Genomic DNA, 24,654 nt, shown 5'->3' on the forward strand with positions numbered 1-24,654 from the left:
TTCTACTCAGAGTCATTCTTTTCAGTAAGGGAGTATGGATGAGCAGATGACTGAGAGTCTGGTTTCCTGAGTTATATACTCACCATGAGCTCTATCAGCCAGATTACTCTTTCCTGCTGGCATGTCATCACCTGTAATCAGAGCTGGTTAATTTTTTTTTTTAAAAGAACAGGTTTCTGTTGGAAAATACTGATTCCATAGAATTGAAATAATCCATGGGAATTTTCAATGTAAACCAGGCGGGTGGGCTGCTGATCAGTGTAGGAGCCTTGAGAGCTTAGCACTCAAGCTCCGCTCCAGGTGGCCACCTGAGCTCCTCAGCAGCTGCCTAGAAGGCTTCTGCGAGCCGGGAAGCCACCGAGCCTGGGAGGCCAGGGATCTTAGCCCAGAAACGTTCAAAAATCCATTTTGGTTCTTTCAAAATTGAATTTTTTGAAAATGACACTCGCATGGAAAATTTCATTAATCTAACTTTTTGTTCCAATTCAGAATATTTGTTTTTCTTTTATTTGAAATTGTCCACAGGACAGCAGTTGCAGTTTCTGAATGACTCTACCTGTAATAGACATTCTGCAGGTCAAATTATACTCCCAGGTACAACTGTGCAACCCCATTATCTCAGATTATGCCCTCAGTAACACCTGCTCAAATCCATTGAAGCCAAAAGACTGCGTGGCTATAAAGGATATAATTTGAAAACAATTACTGCACCGTTGCACCCCTGATTCATCACTGCAGTTCAGTCCGGGGAAAGACTGTGGTGTGTCATGTGAAATGTAGTCTTTCTGGGGAGAACAGCCCATGGGGAAGATAAGCCCTAAGACAGCTGAACTACAAGTCCCATGAAGCACTGCAGCAGCACATCTATGTCTAACAGAGCCAAAGTTAAATGTTTCCTGATCAAAAATGTTCTGAACTTTTCATTCTCCAATAAATAAATTTTAAAAAAATCAACTTTTCATGTTGATTTGGGATGAAATAAAGGTTAAATATCAGAATTTCCTGTTGTATGGAAATTCTGATTTTCTATTAGCTCTGCTTTAAAAAAAATCAAATGACTTAAAATGGCAAACAACCAAATAAAAATCGCCATTTGTTGCTGAAATAGTTATGACAGGAAATTTTGATTCGCTGGAGTTCTATTTTGAAGGGAAATGTTGCTTTGATAATCATCCATGAGTTGTGTATTATAATACAAAACTTTAGAGGCAAAATGTTTGTAAAAAGGATTCATTACTGTGGATGTTTCTCTGTTGATGAGGGTTACCAATGAGGCTATGGAAGGATCTTGAGGCAAAACAAATGACTTGGAGGTTGGGAGGGAACTTGCCACCAAAGGAAAGGCCCAGTAAAAGGAATTCTTCCTTTCAGGAGAGTTGTCAACTGCAAATCCAGACTTCCTGCATAAAATTTTCATGGTTGATTGAAGAGATCATTGGGAATCAAAAAATAAGCTAAGGTAAATGCACTCATAAACTGATTACTTCTCATTTGTATTCTCTCATAACTGGGTTTTCATTGGACACAGGGTGTAATCCAGCTCTCACTGAAGTAAGTGGAAAGGCTCCTTTTAAATTCAGTGAGAGTTGGATCAGGCGCTTTTTTATACCATCTTCACCTACCAGCTGTCAACATTTTCTGTTCCTCTCATAATAGCGACAAGGATAACACAGGAGTTAGACTGAGAAGATTTTTATATATTCCAACATTTCTTGTATTTGGAAGCTGAAATATTGCCAGCTAGCTGATATGTGTTTTCAGATGCAGTATGAGCTTATGTTTTTTGTTTTGCTTTTGCAACAATGGTACAATAAATGAAGGTAAGTTTTATGGATATGTAAGGCTGAAAACTGTCTCATAAGTCCACCCAATTAGGCTTAATCAGTTTTCACCTTTATAAATTTTTGGACAGAATAATTATCAGTTATAGTTTTTTATTATGTACAGTATATGACAGATCATAAAACAGATAGGAGGAACAGGTAGGGACCCAGGTTACCAAGTGCCAGGGTACCAGGAAGCTCTCCTGTACTTCACTATACTTGTCTCAGGCTCTGGTTTGGTATTCCCTGAGCCAGATCCAGTAATCTTGTAGCTTTCCATATTACATAATCATTATCTTTCCTCCAATCAATGTCATTTAGCATTACACATACCCAATAATACATTTCCCCAAACTTTTATTATTTGTTTTTAATGTTCCATTCTATATTGTAAATCACAAACAGTCTATCGGCATTACACCAACACAATTCAGAATTAAACTGACAGCACATAACCCTTATTCACTACCATCCAGCAATTTTCTTCAGATTTTAAAATCATAGTTCAGTATATGTAGATCACCCTAAATGATTTATTAACATAACCTTTATTTTTTTAATAGGAAAGTTATAGGAACAGTGTAACCTTCATGTCAAAAAGTTCTTATCTTTTCCAAACAGGGGTTTTCCAGGAACTTTCTGCTCAAAGTTTAGCATCACACTTGACAATCATTAAAAAGCCTTGTCAGTAATTTTCCCTGTTGCATTTTGAGGTGCTTTATTCAAATTAGGGCCTAAATATTTAATTGTTCCCCAGCAGGTATATTTAGATTTATACTTGTATAATTCTGTCTACTTCCACCTGATGAGCATGAAAAGGTCTATCATTGTGCATTTCAGTATTTCCTTGTAAGATTGCACAATAATTATAAAGATAGTCAATAGGGAAATGAGATCAATAATGTGTGCAGTGTGTACAATGGTGTTGCTCTGTCTCTTCTTTTGTAAGCAAGAAAAAACAGGCAGATACAGCAAACAGATGAGGGGGGGAGCAGGAGGTAACAGTGTATGACTGGTGTAACAAACAGAGCTTGACCATAATACCTGCATGAGTGAACATTCAGTCTGAAGCCGTGTGCATGGGCAGGCCAAAATTACATAGATGTTTTGTTGATGTGTGTCACTCATTCCAGAAGCTGACACCATATCCAAATTTTTCCTAGCTTCTGCTGGCCTGGGAGCAGATGACTAAGCGTCAACTTGTCTCCCATATGTCTGCGAGCAATAGGCCACAAAGGTGATAAGGCAAACATAGTGGAGTTCTGCAAGAGATAACAGAGGCAGAGTCTCTGTGTGCTTAGGGGAAGGCTGACATATCAATACTCTGATTATCAGTGTGGCAATATGTTAAGCTCAAAAGAATAAATTAGATAGAACAAGGGTTCTCTGTCTTCATGACCTGCTTCTGACAACAAAAATTACTTCATGACCCCAGTAGGAGGGATCGAAGCATGAGCCCACCCAAGCCCCTGCTGCCCCAGGAGTGGGGCAAAGCTGAAGCCCAATGGCTTCCGCCCCAGTTGGGAGGACCTGTAACCTGAGCCCCAGGGCCATGGGGCTCAGGCTTTGGCCCAGGATGGTAGGGCTTGGGCTTTGGCGTCGGCTTTAGCTTTGGCCCTGGGCCCCAGCAAATCAAACGCCAGCTCTGGTGACCCCATTAAAAGGGGTCACAACCCACAGTTTGAGAACCACTGAAACAGAATGAGTTGAACTTTGGCTCCCCTTCACTACAAGTCAGGAGAGGAAAAATGGGTAACTATCATAACATTAGTTCCTAATTTTTTTCTATAATGGAATCACATTTGATAAAAAGTTCCTCACTGTTAGATCTCTGCAGTAGAGAGTGAATCACAGTTGCATAATTGTACTATTCTGAGGTGTCTGGAAGATTATGAGAATTATGTGAGCCTCCAAACATCAATAAGTCCTTTTAGTACAAAGGAATTATTTCTAATCAGTGTATATTACTGAGACAGGACACAAAGCAGATATGTACTATAATGATAAATCTATGGCACATGTGCCTGAACTGATGTTTAATGCATGTGGCTCTAGACCTCTGAGGTGGCTACTGGAAGCAGTATACAAGAAAAAGAATAATGAACTCAGAAATATCAAAATATCTATTCATATTTGATGTACTGCAATAACTTATGATTCATTATCTACATTTACTGGAAGAAGGACTATGGCTATGAGCTAGTCATCTCTCATTACTCTAAAACAAATCATCATTGACACTTTAACTCTATGCACCTCAGATTAGTACTGATTGTTGTCTTCTTGTCTTGCACCTTTGCTTCCAACTTGCTGGATCTAGTTTGGACTTCAAACCCCAATTCTCAGAGACCTCTATTTAGGAGGAGTAAACTTGTTCAGATAAAATAAAAAACTTCCTGAGTCTTTCCTTAAAACTTGAAGCAAATCAAAATCCCATCCTTCTTAGAGAAGGCGAAAAGTTCAGCTAAAATTTCCTTTTAAAGGAACCCCTCTATGTTTTTTTTTATTTTGGGGGTGGGGAAGGCAGGACTGGAAGCATGAATACTAAATTACTGAGATCATTTTATTGCATTTTTATTCTTTTGTGAATGCATGCAGGGCCGGTGCAACCATTTAGGTGACCTACGTGGTCACCTAGGGCATTAGGATTTGGGGGGTGGCATTTTCTTCGGCAGTGACCGCGGCAGTCGGATCTTCGGCTGCCCTGGTCGCTGCCGGTATTTAGGCGGAGGGAGCTGGGGCAGGGGAGCGTGGGGAGGGCCGCCAGCAGCAAGTAAGGATGGGGTCACCCAGGGGAACCCCCCGCCTCAGCTCACCCCTGCCTTGCCTCCTCCCTGAGTACACCGTCACTGCTTCACTTCTTCCGCCTCCCAGGCTTGTGGCTCCAATCAGCTTAGGTGCCGCAAGCCTGGGAGGTGGGAGAAGTGAAGCAGCGATGGCATGCTCGGGGTGGAGGTGGAGCAGGGATGAGCTGGGATGGGGGTGGGGTGCCTCAGGGTGGAGGGTGGGGAGTTTGGAGCTGCCGCAGGGGGCGCCTCAAGGCAGAGGGGGGGAGCTGCCGTGGGGTGGGGACGCCTCAGGGTGGAGGCTCGGGAACAGGGGAGGGCGCAAGGTGGAAGTTTTGCCTAGGGCACGACACATCCTTGCACCAGCCCTGAATGCACGTTAGGGTGACCAGACAGCTAATGTGAAAAATCGGGACAGAGGGTGGGGGGGTAATAGGAGCCTATATAAGAAAAAGACCCAAAAATCGGGACTGTCCCTATAAAATCAGGACATCTGGTCACCCTAATGCACCTTATTGGTTGGCTGCTAGCACCATGTTGGGAGGAGCCTCAGAAGAATCTATGCATTCTCCTCTTTTAGCCAGATTAAGATCTCTACACTATTATTACTACTTAAGAAAGAGGTTCAGAAAAAGGGTAGCAAGATAATTTTTGTTGTCTCTAGAATAATAGATGAGGCTCTGCCTGTCCTAAAAGAGGGAGGATCTAGCTGGCAGAAATAAGATTAATAGAAAAGGAGAGAATAGTGGTTGTGGAAGTTTCATTTGATTTTGAAGACACAATTTTTCAAAAGATTTACTATATTTTATAACGGCAATTATCCTTCAAACTTGTTATGAGTCAAATCTAACAATCCTAACTCAGTCAAAACCCCAAGTATGAGCTAATGAAAGTTTTGTCTGCATAAGGAGCATTTGGCCCTATGCCATTATTTAATTTATAAAGAACAGCATTGTATTGTATACACTAAGTTGACAGCTTTCCTTTGCTGTTCTAAATTGTATTTAGAGACAGATTAATGTAAAATGTTTTCTTTAGAAACTAATGATAGGAAATCTATTTCATTTTGCCAAACACTGTGTGTGGGTTTTGGGAGAACCTTGTAAAGTAATGAGAACCGTTTATTATATACAAGGACCACCTTTCAGTGAATGAAAAATGTTAAAGTCTGAGAGGCCTTTCTTAGTCTTGGTATGGAGCTGCTAGCATTGTCAGTACAATTTATTCACACTGTTCAAGTGCTTATAAAAGCTACGGAGCAGCATGATCTGTAAGTGATTGAACAGACAATACTCCAGAGCTTCGAGAACAAATAAAAAGCCTCTATTACAGGCTGCCTGCATCATAACGAGATGATGGAACTTTCTAGGAACTCTGCCAGTCTAAATAAAACACAGTCTTGCTATAATTTTATACAGAAAAGAGGACTAAGGCTACACCATACCCTACACAAATATTTCCCTCCCACTTTTTCCATAGCCAAGTGATAATCTGACCTGAGGCTATGTATGCCAAGTTTAATTATGCTTTCGTATTCTACTTTCCATTAACAATTATACTTCAGCTAACTGGTTACACTGCTGAATTTCACTTTCCAATATAAACATGTTTGTCCTAATGTCTGATTTACTTAACTCATCTGAAAAACAATTATATGTCCTATACTATACATTTGATCCAATAAACCCACAAAGGGTATATGCTGGCCAAGAGGAGATAATCCATAGAGTTTAGCCATTAATATTCTAACATTGAATTTGTACAAACAGTTCTTAAGGCTGAAATCCAGACCCTGGTGATCTATGTTGAGCAGATATGCCATTTCCTTTTCTCTGGGGTGAGGAATAGGAAGAGCCACAGAGTGTCAGATCCTTGGCCCTACAACCTTCCATCCATGCATACTGCTAAGGCAGAACTCTGCACTGGAAGGGCTTACTTGCCCCCTATCAGCTCCCCTGCATGCAGTCCCAGCCTTGCACAACAGAACTGTACCCGTGGCCCTCACCAGCCATAGACATGGAGGTTTGCCCCATAGGGTATGTCTACTTAGAATTCAAACATCCATGACTGACCTATGTCAGCTGACTCAGGCTCACAGAACTCAGGCTGCAGAGCTGTAAAATTGCAGTATAGGTGTTCAGCCAAGGAGGGAGGGTCCCAGAGCCCAAGCTCCTGCCTCAGCTTGAGTGTCTACACAGCAATTTTTAGCTCCTCAGCCCAAGCCCGCTGACATGGGCCAGCCACGGTTGGGTTCTAAGTCTTTTATTCCAGTGTAGATGTATCCATAGTGAGTTGATAAATGACTGGTATTTTGACAACAAAATCATTTGAAATGTCTGGGAAACTTTTGCTTGGAATATACTCATGAGTATGTCCTAGCTATTTTTAATGGACTAAATTCTGAGGGCTTTACTCAGTGTTTAGTCAGATAAATTCCCGTTAACTATAGTAGAAGTGTATCTAAGTAAATACATGACAAGACCTCAAGATTTTGCCCCATGACTTTATATGCAAAGAGTTTTATCTCCTTAGCATTTTGTATTGCCACTAAACCTGCATTTCCACTATAAACATCTTGAATGCTACAAACAACATTTCTGGATAACATACTTTCTAGAAACATATCATGATTCTAGTATCTTGGACATTTTAAATTGTCAGGCTATCACCTGTTATACATGTTGTCATCCTGAATAAAAGTTTTCAGAACACAGTCTTTAACCCATAAAGTCATTTTTGATTGGGGAATGACAAGCAGGATACATTTCTTTAGGCTTCCAGTTAAAACGTTAAAGAATAGACTTTAAAAAATAGGAACGGCTCTCTGTATTGCTAACCCTAAGCATTCAGAAATCATGAGACTATATAAAAATAATGAAATTTTAATAAATTGTGTTTTTTTCTTATTTGCATTCTGGATTTTGTCTTGTTAAGCTCTTCTCTGCAACTATGAGGATTTAGAAACATATTTTTTAAATGAAAGAAGACATGATCATATAACATGACTCCAGGAGCATGGCTTTAAGAAAAATAACAGATATTGTGAGTTTTGCAGTAAAATCAGGAGAATCGGCAATGCTATATTCTTCAAGCAAGCTATAGCCTTTTTGTATTTTGTTTGAAAAAACAAACAATTATTTAAACTGGACAAGCTAATGTATTATTCTTAGTAAACCAAGTAGAAATTGGCTTTCATTTAAGTGAGAAATGAAAAGATTTATTGACATGAAAGGTAAATATTTTGCGGAGTCAAAGCCAAAGTTTACATTTATTTAGAAGGACACTAAATCTCCAGGTTATCCTAAACATTAAGTCAATATATTCAATGTATTATTTTTCTAATTTATTTTATTACCATAAATTATAACGAAAAAGGAGATACACATCATAATGCCTTAGGATATGAAAACACCCCTCTGAACACCTCAGGCAACAGCTTAAGTCAGCAGATGGGCTTTGCACCATGGCCTCAATGCTAACAAACCCTGGTTCTGTCAGACAAGTGGGGAAGCAAGTTCCACAACCAAGGATTCTCTGTAGGAAATACCTGTTACCATAGATATTCAGATCTAGGGTCTGTTAGTGAAAATGCATTTGCTGATGTTAGCTATGTAGTATCCCTTTTTGTGAACCCTCAGATTGTGTAACTGGGGAAGATGACTTGTTTGACTTTGCTCCTTTCCAGGTATGTTCCGAAACTGAATAGGGTAGAAATCCCTGCTTATGATGTTTAGAATGCAAAGCTGTGTTAGACCCTGCACATCTTATAAAATGCGCAGCAGCCATCTCTAGCACTTTTGTAACCAGAAGGGCTGCAGTGATTCAGACGAAGGCTCTTGTGGAGCTCTTGCCTCAGCTCATACACACTTTGAGAACACTTTACTCTACACTGTTAAGGGAGCCAATAACCATATTTCAGCTTTTTACCCACAGCTGTTTCTGCTGAGGAGTGCTTAAAAAACAATTTGCAAGCATTATGTGATTGAGGAAAATAATATTTCTATCAACTCTCCTTGTATTCCAAAATCAGGTAAACCATTTTTTCCTCAAAGTTTAATTTTTTAAAAAGTCACCAAGGTAAGGCCAAAAATGAAAAATTTCAACCTCAAAAGTAAATGTTTTTTAAAGTTAACAATGACTGAAAACAAGGGGCTAGAATAGAAAACATTATGAAACTGTAAATATAATGATCACCGTTTCTCCCGCTATCATACTCACTAAATATAATATAATAAGGAACAAACAAATGATTTCTTATAAAGCAATGCTAAACATTAGCATTTTTCAAATAAAAATCCTTTTTCATTTTATTAAAAAACTAATGACTTACAGTTGATATTTCTAATGATGTTTTTTTCTCCGTACATCAGGAAAATAATGGAGTATAGAAATTATTTTGGTATCATAAATGTTCAAACTGCACTTTTATGCATCTAAAAAAAATTCTCTTTGAAACCATTTAATGAAAAAAAGAAGGCAAAACATGAGGAGAATTATGTGGCACAGCCTTATCATTCTCAGTTTCATTATGTTCACATTTCAATGAAATCCTAGAGAAGAACCAAAAGGGCTAATTCTGACTTCCCTTATATCTGTTCTGCATTGATGTAACTATACTTAGTTCAATGAATTACTGCAATTTACACTGCTATATGTAAGCTTATAATTATGGCCAAAATGTGCCTCTCTCCTTTTTTTCTCACTTGCATCCCACCCTTAACATTAGGCAAAATAAAGAGCATTCATAAAGTAACTCAGTCAAAAGTGAACACAAGTACTTATAAAGGAGAGAGTGTATGTCTGCCAGTAAAACTTGGGCCTTGTAATATGGGCTTAACACAAATGTGTAGTGATGCACAAACGTGTGTACTAAAACTTAAAAAATAAAGGTGAAATCCTGACTCCGTTTAAATTTTGGCACTGATTTCAATGATGCTAAGATTCATCCTGAGTATTTGGAAATGTGGCTGGTGTTAAAATTTGCCAACCTACAGAAAGAAATGCAAAATTACTTAAATACACCAAGTATGGATGCCTGCCAGTTGCTATCATTATCTAAGACTTTCCATGCGGTAGAGTGATCATTGTTAATAAAAAAAGCAGTGTTAAATTGTGAACTTAAATCAAATCATCTGTGCATAGCTGCCAATAGTAGATAGATGTATTTGTTTGAGGGTCTTAGCTGCAGCTTCCATTCAAAATAGTAGGCAACTAAGGATGTTTTTCTGTTACAAAAGGTGCATTAGAAGAGCACCTGGGCTAAAACATATCTAAAAGAAGGGTTGTATAGTCTCTCAAAAGTGGGATGTTTCATCCGTAATCCACAGTTACTTGTATAGCGCTATTGATAACAAGTGTAGCTGTGCCAAATGTGCAGGTATTTCACCTGTTTGGTGGACTAAACATTACAGAACAATTTACTGAAAAGCATAGCCTCTAGTAGAGATGGGGAAAAATAGGAGGAAGAGGGAAATTATACATCTTTCTTTCATTTTTGTATCAACATTTTGATTTTTTTTTTAAATTCATCTGGCTCTACAGCTGGTTAAAAATGACGGGAGAGGACATTGTTTTCTTGACAATGTGTCTAATTTTTTTTGTCATATTTGGCCAAACTTTAGAACTCTATGGGAGTTTCTACCCATTTGTGATTTTGCACATCTTCAACCACATCTCCCAAGATCCTGCTGCTCCTTTTCTGTTGTTCTCCTTAGCTTAGCTCCTCAACTTCTGCTTTTTCCACAGCTGCTCTGCTCCCTCACTGACTTCCTGTTGCTAGGTAAGATGGTGGAATAGGGGCAACTGGGAGTCTCTCAGCTCCTCAACAAGTGTGGGGACTGGGGACAGGAGGGAGTTTCTTCATACATCTCACCCCCATCCAAGCTCTGGTAGGGGAGCAGTTCTGGGAATGGAAGAGGAGGGAAAAAGGACAGCCAGTTATAGGATTTGCCGTGTATAACCATAGGAAAACTGAAAGGCTATGGGAAAAACCTGTAAATTGGCAATCCTGGAAAAGACCTGAGTAGGTGTGTGTGAGGACCAGAGAGAAGGAGACTTGAAGAGGTAGGAACCCTGTGGAGGGGTAAGCTGCTTAATGCCTGAAGAGGTTCAATGGAGTAAGAAGTTGCTTGTGAGATGTGCACTGAGGAGTGAAGACTTAAACCTATGGTGAAAACAATACAAGGATTGGTTGGCCTGGGATGAGAGAAGTGGTTTGGACTCAAGACTTGATGTGTGTACCTACTCTTCTATAGGGGTTCCTGACAGGGCTTTTTGAGAATGTGGTGGGAAGACCCACTTGTCACTCCCTTGCATCGAGGAGGAAAGTTGCATTGATGCTGGGTAGAGCATTCTGGCCCTGTTTTGTCATGTTTGGACTTTGGAAGGAGAGGACTATGATTGGTTTGGCTGGAGGATCAGACCAAATTAACTACCAAATTGAAGAGGGGAAACTGAGGTGCACACAAGTAAAAACTGACATAGTGGCTATCCCAATGCTTGAGCAGGTAAGTTGCTGCTCCAGTGACAAACTCTGGAGACTGTAGGGCATATTTTTTTGGAGGATTACCTAAAACGGGTGAATCATAGGTTAATCAATGAAGGCCATGCTGCCCTCAATATGTTCATACAACATGCTGTTATGTCATTTGGGAGGTCACAATTCAGCTTGAGGGTACTGTATAGTTCGAGGTTCTTGTCAGCCCATGCTGTGACTCTGAGGGCAGAATTTGGTCTTTTATGTGTAAAGAACTCAGGATTAGGCCCCAAATATATAATGTAAAGACATATCTCTTTAAAAAAATTTACATCCTATATGTTTATCAATCCAACATGCACACAAATCTGAGCCTTTTCAGAGAGTGAAATGCTTCAACAGAAATAAAAGTATTGAGGCCAAGTGCACAAATCAATTTAGAATTAAAAATAAGTGTACTTAATAAGGCAATGCAATTATTTGATCTGTGAAAAGAACAAACATGGTAGATTAACATCCTCTGAATAGTAAATCTCTAAACTTTTGTTGCAATAAAACAGGAAAACTGATTAATGAATTTTAATCTTTAAAATTAAAAATGTTCATTATATTCAACTATTCTTTAAAAATGTCTCCTAATGTAGTGCAATCTGGTAGATGTTATTGACAAGTTAGTATGTTACTTTTCTTTTTTAGCTTTGTTTAGAATCAGCAGAGTTAAAATAACTCAGGCAGCTAAAATACCTTTTACAGATTTATTTTCTGCTACAAAAAGAAATGGATTATCAGTGTCCAATACAAAAATGCTGTTCAAGTAAGATGGGTCACAAAAAGTGACCATCTGTCATACGTTATTTTAGTGTTAACCTCTGCCTCATAAAATAGGGCCTTCCCTACTCTGTTGTGGCAATGTGAAGCTATTTCAATTCTATTTACACCCTTTGGGCATCAGCATGATTTGGAAATCTAATAAAGTAAGTCATCAAAGAACGAACCATGTGCCCAGAATTTGTATTACTATACTACAGGGAACCCAAGTGGTATTATCCTTTAACCATATGTCTTCTAAAGCTCCGTTTATTGCTATATAAATCAATGTCATTGTGGTGGAAAGTGCCAAATCAGGCTAAAGAAAAAGTTACACAAGGTGCTAATAATACGCTGAAGTTCTTCTCCCAAACGAACAAAAAATACACAGTTCACCAGAAAAATATCACAGTATATTTTTGAATCGTCTTAAACAGATATCAGAGTATGCACAATTCCAGTCAACTTGTGTACATTCTGAATCCATTGTTATCACATTAAAGAAATCACAGCGGAATAATAATAACTGAAGGCCAAACTTTTTCATATTTAGATTCTTTCTAGGAAAGAGACTAGAACCATGCCATACAGCATTTCCTCTTGAGCATTCCCTCACAGAAAGAAGGGGTTTGGTTGGTGGTGAGTTTTGCTGCCTTCTCCTGACAAGAATTGGCAAGGGGGTAGGGGTGGGAGTGGGGGAGTAGTGTCAGCCGGTCACATTCACTTAGCTGCTGAGATCTGTGGGAGCCCTGTGTCAACATGAAACTTCTAGGCCTACCGGCTCACCTAGTGAAAAAGAAACTCAGACTTTAGTGTTCACAAGGCCCAGATCCTCAAAGGTATCTAGGTGTCTCTCTGCCTCTTTATGTGGCAAAGCCCACCATTTATGTTCCATGGACATTTTCAAAGCCACCATTGAGCTGCTGTCTAACCCTTTAGGCATCTAAGTGCCAAAGTTTCCACCAGTTGGCATTTGCAAAGCTGCCCCACAGCTAACGAGATGCACTGAGCCCTAGCTCAAGGCAAAGCTCTAGAGGCTCCAAAGCAGGATTTTCAACTACGCTGGAGACTGTCTATTTCACCACCATGTCCTGATCCTGTAGACATGTTCTGAGGCATGCCTAACACCTGATACTTATCAGACCCTGCATCAGGAGGGCCAGATGCAGGCCACTGATAGGTAGGGAGCAGCAGAGTATCCTCACAAAAGACAGCCAAGGGCCACAGAAGAACATAGTTTAAACATGAGAGAGGTATTGAATGTTAGCAAGAAACAGAGAGAAAGTAGGTGAAAGAGAAAAAGAGACTTTCAGCTCTAGGGCACAGGCTATGGGCTGACCTGGCTTTGGCACCTAACTCCAGGAGAAGGTTCATGGCTGAGGATCCCAGCTGAAGAGAGGTAGCTTTCTCTGGCACCATGTCAGTAACATGGGCACCTAAGCCCCTCTCCTGGACATTTCATTCCTTGGGCAGTTTAGATGGCTCACTGCTCAGTTGACTGGCTTCTGACAATCTCTTCCTGAGGCTCCTAACTCTCTCCATGCATTTATGTGGGCCTGGGGGCCTGGCTTCAGGGTGAAAATTCCACTGAGTGGCAAGCCACTTAGGGATTGGGCATTGCAGTGCTGAGTGGAGGAACCCCCAAGTAGCCTTAAGGATCTGGGCCATAGTGTCCCTGTGTGCCAATGCCACCACCTCTCTCCAGTGCTGCCTTGGGTACAGGGGATGGCCACGTCATGGTGAGGAAATCAGCAAAAGTGAGGCTTAACTTACACTAGAATTCCCTATGAGGGATGGAGTCCCAGCCAACCACCCACAGAGCCTGACTCCTTCAGACCATACATGGAAGGACTTCTGTGAACAAAAGGACGGAGAAGCTTGCCACAGAGCCCCCAGTCTCCCCTTCCTGGCCCCAGCCCAGGTCTGCTTGCCTCTGCTTGTGGAAGTAGAGTTGAAGATGTTGGTTTTAATCTATAAAGTCTAAAATGTCTTAATATTTGCCTACTTGAGAGACATATCTCTTCCTGTGTGTGTTTGCCACAGCTGTAAATGGTGGAGGTATTTGGCTGGAGCCTTGTCGGTTTGTAGGGGAGAGTGGGGGCTGGCAGGGCATTCTTTATGAGGGCTTCTTGTTCTTTGGAATTCATTCTGTCTTCCCTTGTCAGTAATGGTCCAAATCTGTTTTCCTTCAGGTTATGGTACAAATCTTTTTCAAAATTGTTGGGGATGGGGAGGAGAAAGAGAGAGAAGAGAGAGCTGGTATATTTGATGCTAATGAGGTATCTCTTGTTTTTTAATTTTCCAGTAGGTTAGTTTCTCTGAGCATTGGGGTGAAGATAGGCCACTGAATTTATTGTGGATTGTTAGGTTTTGTCTGTTTTGTTTGATATGAAAGTTATGGCAAGGTGCCTAGAGTCTGAAATGGGCTCTTTTAAATTAATTAATTATTAGAGTTGTTTATTCGTACTGAGTTAACACCCAAAGGCCCCAGTCTGGATCAAAACGTCATTGCACTACAGGCTATACAGATGCACAGGATGTTCAGCTACTACAGTGATTGTTCATATTTAGATAGAGAGAGCCCCCGACCCCAGAAGCTTGCAAACTAATTTGAAACCAGATGCAACAAGACTGTATTAAAAACAGTTGGAGGGATAGAGGGAATGGATATAAACAGTACTAAATAAGTAAATAAAATACAATTTGCCCTTTAATCCAGAACAATTCAAAGGCTGCTTTCAGAAATATTGTTCCTTTCTCATTACACATTAAATCCTAATGCAAAAATATTCTCTTTTTAGATATGCTATTATTATACGTAGGCTCTTTGAATACATAAATGTATAAAATAGCTCTAATTCCAAAAAAGAATTTTTAACAGTCTCTTTGGTCCTCTTTGTATTGTATACAAACATTTATGAAACACCATAGTCTTAATGTTCTTCATAAATATTAATGACAAATGTGTGGTGTATGTAGAGCAGTTGAATAATGCAAAATCAGCATTCACTAGCATTTATTGAAATTCTGAAAGATTGTCAGGTTCAGCTATGATAGGCAATTTGATCAGTAGTTAGAGGACGGGGAGTCCAGACTCATAGGTTCTTTTCTTCACTGTCAGGAGTTCTATGATCATGGATAAGTCTGTTAGGGTAACACTTTCAAAAGTGCCTAAGAACCAATTTCAAAGTAATTTGGACACTTAGGGCTAGAATCACAAAAGGACTTGGACAGACAAGACAAACTGCCACTTAAGCCATGTAAATCAAACTTAAGTGCCACTGGCATTCACAAAACTCCTGCTCAGCTACCATCTAACTCTGGAGTTGCCAAAATTCCCTAGGCGTTTCCACTAGTAAAGTCAATGAGGTGTCCAGATTTCAGCAGCTGAACATGTGCACTGCCCAGCAACTCAGCACCTAACACACAACACCATTCACAAATTAGGTATTCCTCATTTACCTTGCTATTGGGGCTCAGAACATGGGGGGAGACAGGGAGGGGGATGTGGCAGCAGTGGCCCCTTTAATATTCTTTGCCTGGTGGATAGTTCATTCACCTGGGATGTGGAAGACCTGTGTTCAGTTTTCCCTTCTGCCTGATGTGAAGAAGGGATTTGAACTTGGGTCTCCCACCTCTCAGGTGAGTGCCTAACCACTCTCCCTACCTTAATTAATATTTAACTATTTATATAGAGTGGAATAGCTTCCATGTGAGAAAATTAGAGAAACCCTCACTGAAATATCCCATCTTTCAGTGGTTAAGGCACTCTCCTGAGAGATCGGAAACCCAATTTCAAATTCCTGCTCCACATCAGTGAAAGGAAGAAATGAATCAAGATTTCCCACCTACTGGTGGGTGAGTGCCCCAACCACTGGGATAAAGGTTATTGGTGAAGAGGGAGAAGGGTGTTCTGCTGCTGTGATGGCATTTTTTGTAAAAAACAGCTTAGACACGTAACTCCATGAGAGAGTTCACAGCAGCGATAAGTGCCTCCCTCTGGCCCAGTCGTAGGCTCTAACTTCCTGAAAGGGGCAGGCTTAGGCCATACCCCTTCCTCAGCATTTATTAGTGGCTAGCTTAGGTGGGTCACTACTCAGCACACCGGGTTTTGTGAATCCTATTTTTAGGCTTCTAACGCTCCCCATGCATTGTATAGAGATCCTAGGACCCAAACTCGGGTTTTTGAATTCCCCTAGGCGACAACTATGCGTGAGTCTCCTTTTGTGAATCAGGCCCTTATACAGTATATGTATTTCCCTCTGTCTGTACAGCCAGATGCCGAAGCCCTGAGCCTAAGCCCACTGACATCAATGATAGTCTTTTAAATGATTCCAGTGGGCTTGAATCAGGCCCTTAGTTACTAACTGTTCAAGGTCAGAGGAAAATATTTAAAAGCTATCATTGCAAAACATCCTAAAATAACCTAAAATAGCTTCTCTCTACATAAAATGTCACAACTTTGAAGCTGGCACTTACCCAGGACTGAATCTTGCCTGTCCTGGTCCTTTGGCAAGTATCATACATTGGAGGGAATTCTACATTTTGAAAGAAAATTTCTCTTGGAGATGGAGTTTTTAAAAAGGCAGCTGTTTGGAATATTGCAATAAGTCCTAGGGAGATGGATTATTGCACAAAGCGCAGATGATATGGTCAAAAGTGAGTGATAAATTTGTCACATGCGTGTACAGTTTATAACAAGTCCATGTAGCTTATTCCAACAATATCACACCTGTGTGGTTATAAAATTTAAGGTGACTTTTACCAGCCAGCAATAATCAAATGACTGGTGATGAAGGAATATTCCAGTTGAGTGTAGATTAATTTAAATATGAAATAGTGTCTTTCAGAGGTGAATCCTGCAAAGTGCTTCAGAATTTATGCGAAGTTTCAGTGATGCAGACAAGTGATCTCTCAGTTGGGTGTGGAAGCTTGATCCATGGCCTTCCAGTTGGATCTCTTCTGTGAGGCAGAGAACCCTTTTATACTTGGTCAGCCAGCTCCGTCAACCCACTGTGAATTTGATGGAGCTTCTGAAGAGTTGCATGTTCAACAAAACGTGCAAATTATAACATAATCTCAAAATGGTTTCTGGGGTTTCATCCTAATAGTTGTGTATCCATGTATGGATTATTGCACAGAGAGCAGGTGATGTGGTCAAAGGCAGTTTCTGTGCAGGTTGTTTACAAATTCCCTAAATCTGTTTCAGCAGGCTTTAAAGTGTCTGATCAACACAATTTGAGATGTACAAGAAAGAAAAGCAGAGAAGAAATTCCATGTGTTTGTTACAGGAGAAAATTAGAATCTGCAAAGAGAGTTGGATAATTTCTTTAACACAAATAAAGTTTTTCTCATCTCAGTTTAATTATTCAACATTTCTGATGTAAATAATTTATAGAAATAGATGGAGATTAGAACCAGCTAAGTGGAAGACAGAGGTAAATTTTGGTCTGAAATGAGCAATGTGCTGCAGTTTGTAATCAAAAGAATTTGAGAACTATATCCCTCAAAATAGATAATAAATGTTTGCTGGTTTTATTTTATTTTTTGGGGGCCTGTTTTTTCCCCACTTAATTATGTCTTATTGCTTTAAAAAGATATCTTAATTTCAGTACTTGGACAATCAGCTATATTCTATAATTGTACGAACTTATATATGGGAGAATAAAAGCTTAATGAAGTATACTGTTTTGGGGGAATCGAGCCAATTGTAAATTTAGCTCTGCAGCTTATTCCCCAAGGACATAGGCACGTGCCACTCTGTATAGTGAAAGGAACATGACCCATCAAATGCATGCATGATCTCCATAATGGCAAAGAAAAAAGATTAAGGTCTAGTGAGGTCTAACAGAGGGCAGGGACCAGAATTTTGAACAGATGGTATACAGGGGCCCACTGGCCTCTTGAAAGCCAGGGAGTGGAGAGAATAGGCAGATAGTAATTAGCAGGAGGCGATAAAAAGAGGCTTCCAGGATCTCCCCAAACATCTGCTTAAAAGAATAAAGAGAATGTTCTGACCATGAGCCTAAATGAGGTTAAAAGATACTATTTAATTTTTGAAAAAAAAATGTATATATAATAAGCTGAGCTGTGGAGCGCACTTTGGTCTGGAGCATTACAGTAGTTTGTGTAATTACTGATTTGTTATTTTTGTTTTAGAAGGGTTGCATACAGCATTAAAGCTGTAAATCCAGAAGTTATAATAAAAAAGCCAACTGTCTCTTTTTGGAATCAATAATCTCATAACAAAAACTTGAATCTTTGATAACTCATAGATTGATATTATTTGCAGTGACCTTTAAAATGGCTATGTTCACTGCTTGTCGTGTATCTATATGGCTATGTTTGTCCTTTTCCTGTTTATTTCTGTAGAAATAGCCCAAAGCCTAAGTCTGTATATCTGATTGAAGTATTCTTAGCTGCACAAACCTTTGCAAACCTTTGCAAACCTTTGCAAATTATCACAAAGAAACCTGATTTCTGTTGTCATGATTTACTTGTGACCAAAAAGAAACAGACAAACACTTGCCTGCTGACTTGAGCTCCTGGGGCTTGGGCTGAGGGGCTGTTTAATTGTGGTGTAGACATTCCAGATTGGGGTGCATCCTGAGCTCTGGGACCCTCCCACCTTGTAGGTTCCTAGAGCCCAGACTCCAGCTCAAGCCTGAAGATCTATATCACAATTAAACAGCCCCTTAGCCCGAGTCCTGTAAGCGAGTCCGAGTTAGATAGCATGGGCCATCCGCGGGTTTTTAATGGTAGTGTAGCCATACCCTTACTGCTGGACATCAAACCAAAGAAAACTGCTGAATCACAATGAGGGTTTAATCCATTGTTGAAGTGTTTGAGCCTAACAATAGTCCCATATCATAGTCAGAAAGAAAGTACCAGTCAGGAAATTTAACTGAAAAATGTTCTGTATGTGCTTAATACTCTATTTTAAAACTATCATTACAGTAAGTTAACAACAATCTTTTCCTTATCTCTGTCTCAAAAATAATTATTTAATAAAATACTGTCACAACAGCGTGAAAAAGGTATAGAGTAGTTTTCTGGAGGAGTCTGTGTTGGCCCCGGTTTTGTGTAATATTTTCATTAGTAGTCTGGAAGAGTGGGTAAACAGCATTTTGAGAAAATTCACAGGAGATGCTAAGATGGAAGGAAGGTATTGTGAAGAACAGTGATGACAGAAATAATCCAAAGGGACCGAGTGAGATCAGGAATATGGGAAGAAAATAAAACGATCTGTGCACTGAGGAGTTTAAAAATATAAAATGATTAGTAGGTATAGTGCAGGTAAGGTAATTAAAGGTCCACAATAAAGGCAATTTATCACATGGTATACGATAGGAACATCATTTCTACATTTGGAATATATGGAGGGCATGTGTATATATGTGAAAATGAAATAAACTCAGTGGTACCCAAAGAAAACAATAAGAGGCACATTTTAAGTCAGTGTTTCAGAAATCAGTAGAAAATCTTTGATTCCCAAGCAATGGAGAGAGGTAAATTGTGGTGTCCCCCAGGGGTCTGAACTGGAACCAATACTATTCAACATATTCAGAAAAGATCTGGAAAAAGAGGTAAACAGTGAGGTGGCAAAATTTGCAGATGATACAAAACTATCAAGATAGTTAAATTCAAAGCAGCCTGTGTAGAGTTACAAAGGGATCTCGCAAAACTGGGTGACTGGACAACAAAATGGTAGATGAAATTCAGTGTTGATAAATGCAAAGTAATGCACATTGGAAAACAAGCTCAAATACACCTATAAAATGATGAGGTCTAAACTAGCTGTTACTACTCAAGAAAAAGTTCTTGGAGTCACTGTGGATAGTTCTCTGAAAACATCCACTCACTGTGGAACAGCAGTTAAAAAGGCTAAGAGAATGTTGGAAATCATTAAGAAAGGGTTAGATAACAAGACAGAAAATATCAAATTGCATCTATATAAATTCTTGGTATGCCGTATCTTGAATACTGCATGCAGCTGTGTTTGTCCCATCTCAAAAAAGGTATATTGGAATTGAAAAAGGTCCAGAAAAGGGCAACAAAAATGATTAGGGGTATGGAACAGCTGTCATATGAGGACAGATTAATAAGACTGAGACTTTTCAGCTTGGAAAAGGGATGACTAACGGGGGATATGATAGAGGTCTATAAAATCATGACAGTCATAGAGAAAGTTAACAAAGAAGAGTTATTTACTATCTCATAACACAAGAACTGAAGGTCCCCAAATGAAATTAATAGGCAGTAGGTTTAAAACAAACAAAAGGAAGTATTTCTTCACACAACTAACAGTCAACCTGTGGAACTTCTTGCCAGAGGATGTTGTGAAGGCCAAGGCTATAACAGGATTAAAAAAAGAACTAGATAAATGCATGGAAGATAGGTCCATCAATGGCTATTTAGCCAGGGTGGGCAGGGACAGTGTCCCTAGCCTCTGTTTGCTAGAAGCTGGGAATTGGGGACAAGGGATGGATCACTTGATGATTACCTGTTCCATTCATTCCCTCTGAAACACTTCATATTGGCCACTATTGGAAGACAAGATAGTGGACTAGATGGACCTTTTGTCTGACCCAGTACAGCCATTCTTATGTTCAATCCCCACCTCTGCTATCAATCAAAATTTGAGGGTTATTTCTCTTACAGTTCTTTACTCAAAATACTACTTTTCTCTGGTTCTGAAGCAGCCATATATTACAGATTGTTTTCAGTGTTGTACCTATGTTGCTCCCAGGATACTAGAGAGGCAAGGTGGGTGAGGTAATACCTTTTATTGGACCAACTTCTGTTGGTGAGAGAGAAAACTTTCAAGCTATATAGAGCTCTTCTTCAGGTTTGGGAAATGTACTCAGAGTCTCACAGCTAAGTCCAAGTCTACACTACAAAGTTTTGCTGATGCAAGTTATGTTGGCATACAGCTTCTGCAGTTAGTATATTGCTTGCGCATGTGCACACTTGGATCCTTGTGTCAGTGCAAAGCATACTCACCAGGTCTGTTGGTACTATGTGTAGGGATCCCATAGTACAATCCTCAGCAGTTTGGACAATGCATGGTGGAGAAGAACCAACTTGTGCAGGGGTGACTGAGAGCAATGAGTCAACTTCCCAGAATGCAATTTTCTCCATCCCATAGTATCATCTCTATCCCATAATTTTTGCACCTATTTTCAATTTCCCATGAACCCATAAGCAGCTTGTCACTGTCTGCCATCTCTGACAGAAGCATGGGACCTGCACGGCTCTGCAGTATTGTCATGAACATTGCAAGCACAGTATGCACAATCCTCCAGTATTTGCAGAGCCTCAAGAAGAACCACAGGGAGCATGACTATTTCCTAGTGCTTAGTTTGCTGTGGGACCTGGAGGTCCACAAGAGTCTCCAACATCTGAGTTTGCTATCGGAGAAGCCATGACTTTTACTAAAAATACCTGTCACTAAAATGTAGCCTTATTTATTACTGACTGGCATGGGAAAGTGTCCTACTATGAAGAAAGAAATAAGGCTGCCATCCTTAGAAATCTTCAGGAGAGGATTGCAGAGTGCCTCCACTGAGGTTTCATTGAGGTCTCTCAGGGGGATCCAAGGGACATCCCTGTATGCATAAACAAACGGCTCAAAATCACCACTCACCACCTAACTGTAGAGGGGAATGAAAAGCAGATAGCAACTCTACCTCTCTTTGTTCTCCTACCTCTTCTAGTATGTGGAAATTAATGAAACATTGAAAGATGTGTCCTGCTAATTTCGAGGTGGCATCCCTGCACTGGAAAATTTATTTACATAGTTACTGAAGGTTCATTTCCCTGCATCAAGCTTGGCCATGTTTGACTGGCTGGACTGTGCTGGAATCAAAAACAGCTCCTGGCTCACTGTGTAGCTGGATCCCTGGGTTGTCTGTTCCCCATAGTCCCCCTCGTCTTTCTCATCCACCTCCTCCTCCTTGCTGTTCATTGCAAGGGCCTGTGACTCGAGCTCCTCAGAGGTATCCCTGGTGCTGTGTGGGGTATTGATGAGGTCTCCACCAACTATAGCATGCAGCTCGTTGTAAAAATGGCAGGTCTGTGGATCAGCACTAGATCAACTGTTGGCCTCCCTGGCCTTTTGATATGCCTGCTGCAGTTGCTTGGCTTTCACCTGGCACTGCTGCTGGTCACTGTTGTACCCCTTCTCATGCATCATGTAGAGGAGTGGACTCACCCCTGTGGTGCCTCCTGCTGGTGACTCCTGGGAATTAGCTCATTCCATCTCTGGAGCACCCTCTGCAGGCTGGTGATCTGTCTATCCTCTGACCCCCTGTGTCACTCCCTGGACGTGGTGCCCTTTTATATGGGGTGCTGCCCCGTGGCAGTAACCCCTTTCTCTCAGGGTCTCCCCTCCCCAGGGAAACCCCCACCCTCTATCCCCACATCGCCTCAGTATATGGCTACTGCCAGTCATTGTCTAGCCCCTGCGCCCTGGGGCAGACTGCAGTATCAGCCTACTCATCACAGGCAAAGGGGTTTGGACCTGCTGCCTTTGCCTACTCCTGGGCTGCCCCCTGCAACCTCCAGTATCTGATGGCCTTGTGCTAGGCTGCAGCCTGGGGCTTTCCAGGCAGGAGCTCCCCAGCCCTGCTCCCCTCAGGTACCCTGGATCTAGCTCCCTGCAGCCAGGCCCTTCTCCCTCTATAGGCAGAGGGAGACTGTTTGCTCCTGGCTTCCCTGGCCATTTTTATAGGCCAGCTGTGGCCTTATTAGGGTGTGGCCCAGCTGCGGCCGCTTCCCCCAATCAGCCAGGGTTTTACGTTTCCCTCTGCTGGGCTTTTCCAACCCCTTCAGGGCAGGAGCAGGGTAAGCATCCTGCTACACATCCCCTAAGCGATCTGCTCATAGGTGTTGATGTTTCTACAGCTGGTTTAGAGCGGTACCTGCTCAGCCTCTTCTTCCCACAAGCCCAGGAGATCCATTTTCTCCTGTCTACTCCAGGTAGGAGCGTGTCGGGAGCGTGTAGCTGGCATGGTCAGCTGGGCAGTTGTGCACAACAACGGAGAGCAAATAGAGGTGTGATCGCTAAGCTGGACAACCAAGAAAAGGCACTGCAAAAAATTACGAGGTTTTTAAAGGGTGTGCTTCCAGTCTATGTAACCCTTGGGCAGTGGAGCTCACAACTGTGACCAGAGTGGTCAGCGTCAGGCATTGTGGGACACTGCTGGAGGACTGTTAGGGTCAACATAAGTAACACAGTGTCTACACTCGCATACATCAACCATGGGGCTATGCTGCTCAGGGAGGTGATATTACAATGTTGGCATAATGGGGCCTTCACGTTGGGTGTGGGGGAAGGGGTTGGGGGGAGGGGGCGGATTTAACTGTAAGCACCTGCTTTACCTGGTCAATGAAAAATGGTTTCTGCCAACCTAACTTTGTAGTGTAGACCAGGCCTAAATAAAATGTGATACAGATTGTTTAGCATAAGCAGCTAACACATATTGTAATAGACCATTCAAGGTGAAGTGGACAGTTAATACCTCTGCAGTCAAAGGACAAAAAGGAGGGATTAGTGGGTTACAGATTGTTGTAATAAGCCATAAATCCAGTGTCTTTATTAAATCTGATTTTTAGTGTCTACCAAAGTTATGAATGTAAGTTCCCAGATGTGTCTTTTGAAGCTGTTGTGCAAATTTCTTTTGAGGATGCGGACTAAGAGGTCAGATATGGAGTGATCATTCTGTGAAAAGTGTTTGTGCAATGGGTGATAGGGTATTTTTGTCTTTTATCATTTTTCTGTGTGAGTTCATTTGAGAGTGTAGTGTTTGTCTGTTCCACCTTGTATTTACCTTTCCCAGACCCAAAGAAAAGCTCTGCGTAGCTTGAAAGCTCGTCTCTCACCAATAGAAGTTGGTCTAAGAAAAGATATTATCTCACTCACCTTGTCTCTCTGAAATTACAGGTCTCATAGAAAGTGTGTCACTATGTTTATTAAGACCATGCCATTTGAGACTCTAATAGCTAGATTTAAACTAAAATAATGTAGTAAGCAAAGCATTTTTGTGGGTCTGTACGCGGGTGTGGCTGGGGCTCGACCGTCTCCGGTGAGGAGGGGAGCCACGCTGGCCCACTCCACTCCAATTGGTCTGGGAAACTAGCCTGGTGGTCCTTGCAGTGCTTGTCCGTCTGGCAGGCAAGGAGCTCAGGCCCTCCGGCAGGGCTGCCATACCAGCTGCGTGGCGCCGGGCCCTACGTCAAGGCGGACAGCAAACACAGAGTCAGTAAGCTCAGGCCTGGGTCAGGACTGAGTAGTACTAGCAACAGATTAAGGTCCAGCCCTAGGTCAGGGCGGGTAACAAACGCTGAGTCAGTAGGCTCAGGCCCCTGGTCAGAGCTGAGCAACAGTAACAGTTTTAAAGGTCCAGCCTTTGGTCAGGGCAGGGCAGCAAATGCTGAGTCCGTAGGCTCAGGCTTTGGCCTCCTCAGGCCAGGGAGAGGGGGAGTCTGCCACCCAGGAGTTGGGTGGCGGGGGGTGGACGCAGGCCCTCCCATTCCACTGTGTCCCAGCCCGTGGCCCTAACAGCGGCTATCGCTCCACTGGTCAGTCAGTGGGAATCCTGACCGCAACACACTGACATAGGCTCCGGCAACTCCGCAGCCTGACTGCGGTCGGCTGCCCGCGGGCTGCTTCCATACTTCCCCTCTGTCCTAACGTTGGCCTCTGAAGGGTCCACGAGCATAGGCTCATCGCGATTGGGGCTGGGTGGAAGGTCCGGGAATT

Source organism: Gopherus evgoodei, chromosome 1 (genome assembly GCF_007399415.2).
Source record: "Gopherus evgoodei ecotype Sinaloan lineage chromosome 1, rGopEvg1_v1.p, whole genome shotgun sequence".
NCBI classification, from domain to species: domain Eukaryota; kingdom Metazoa; phylum Chordata; order Testudines; family Testudinidae; genus Gopherus; species Gopherus evgoodei.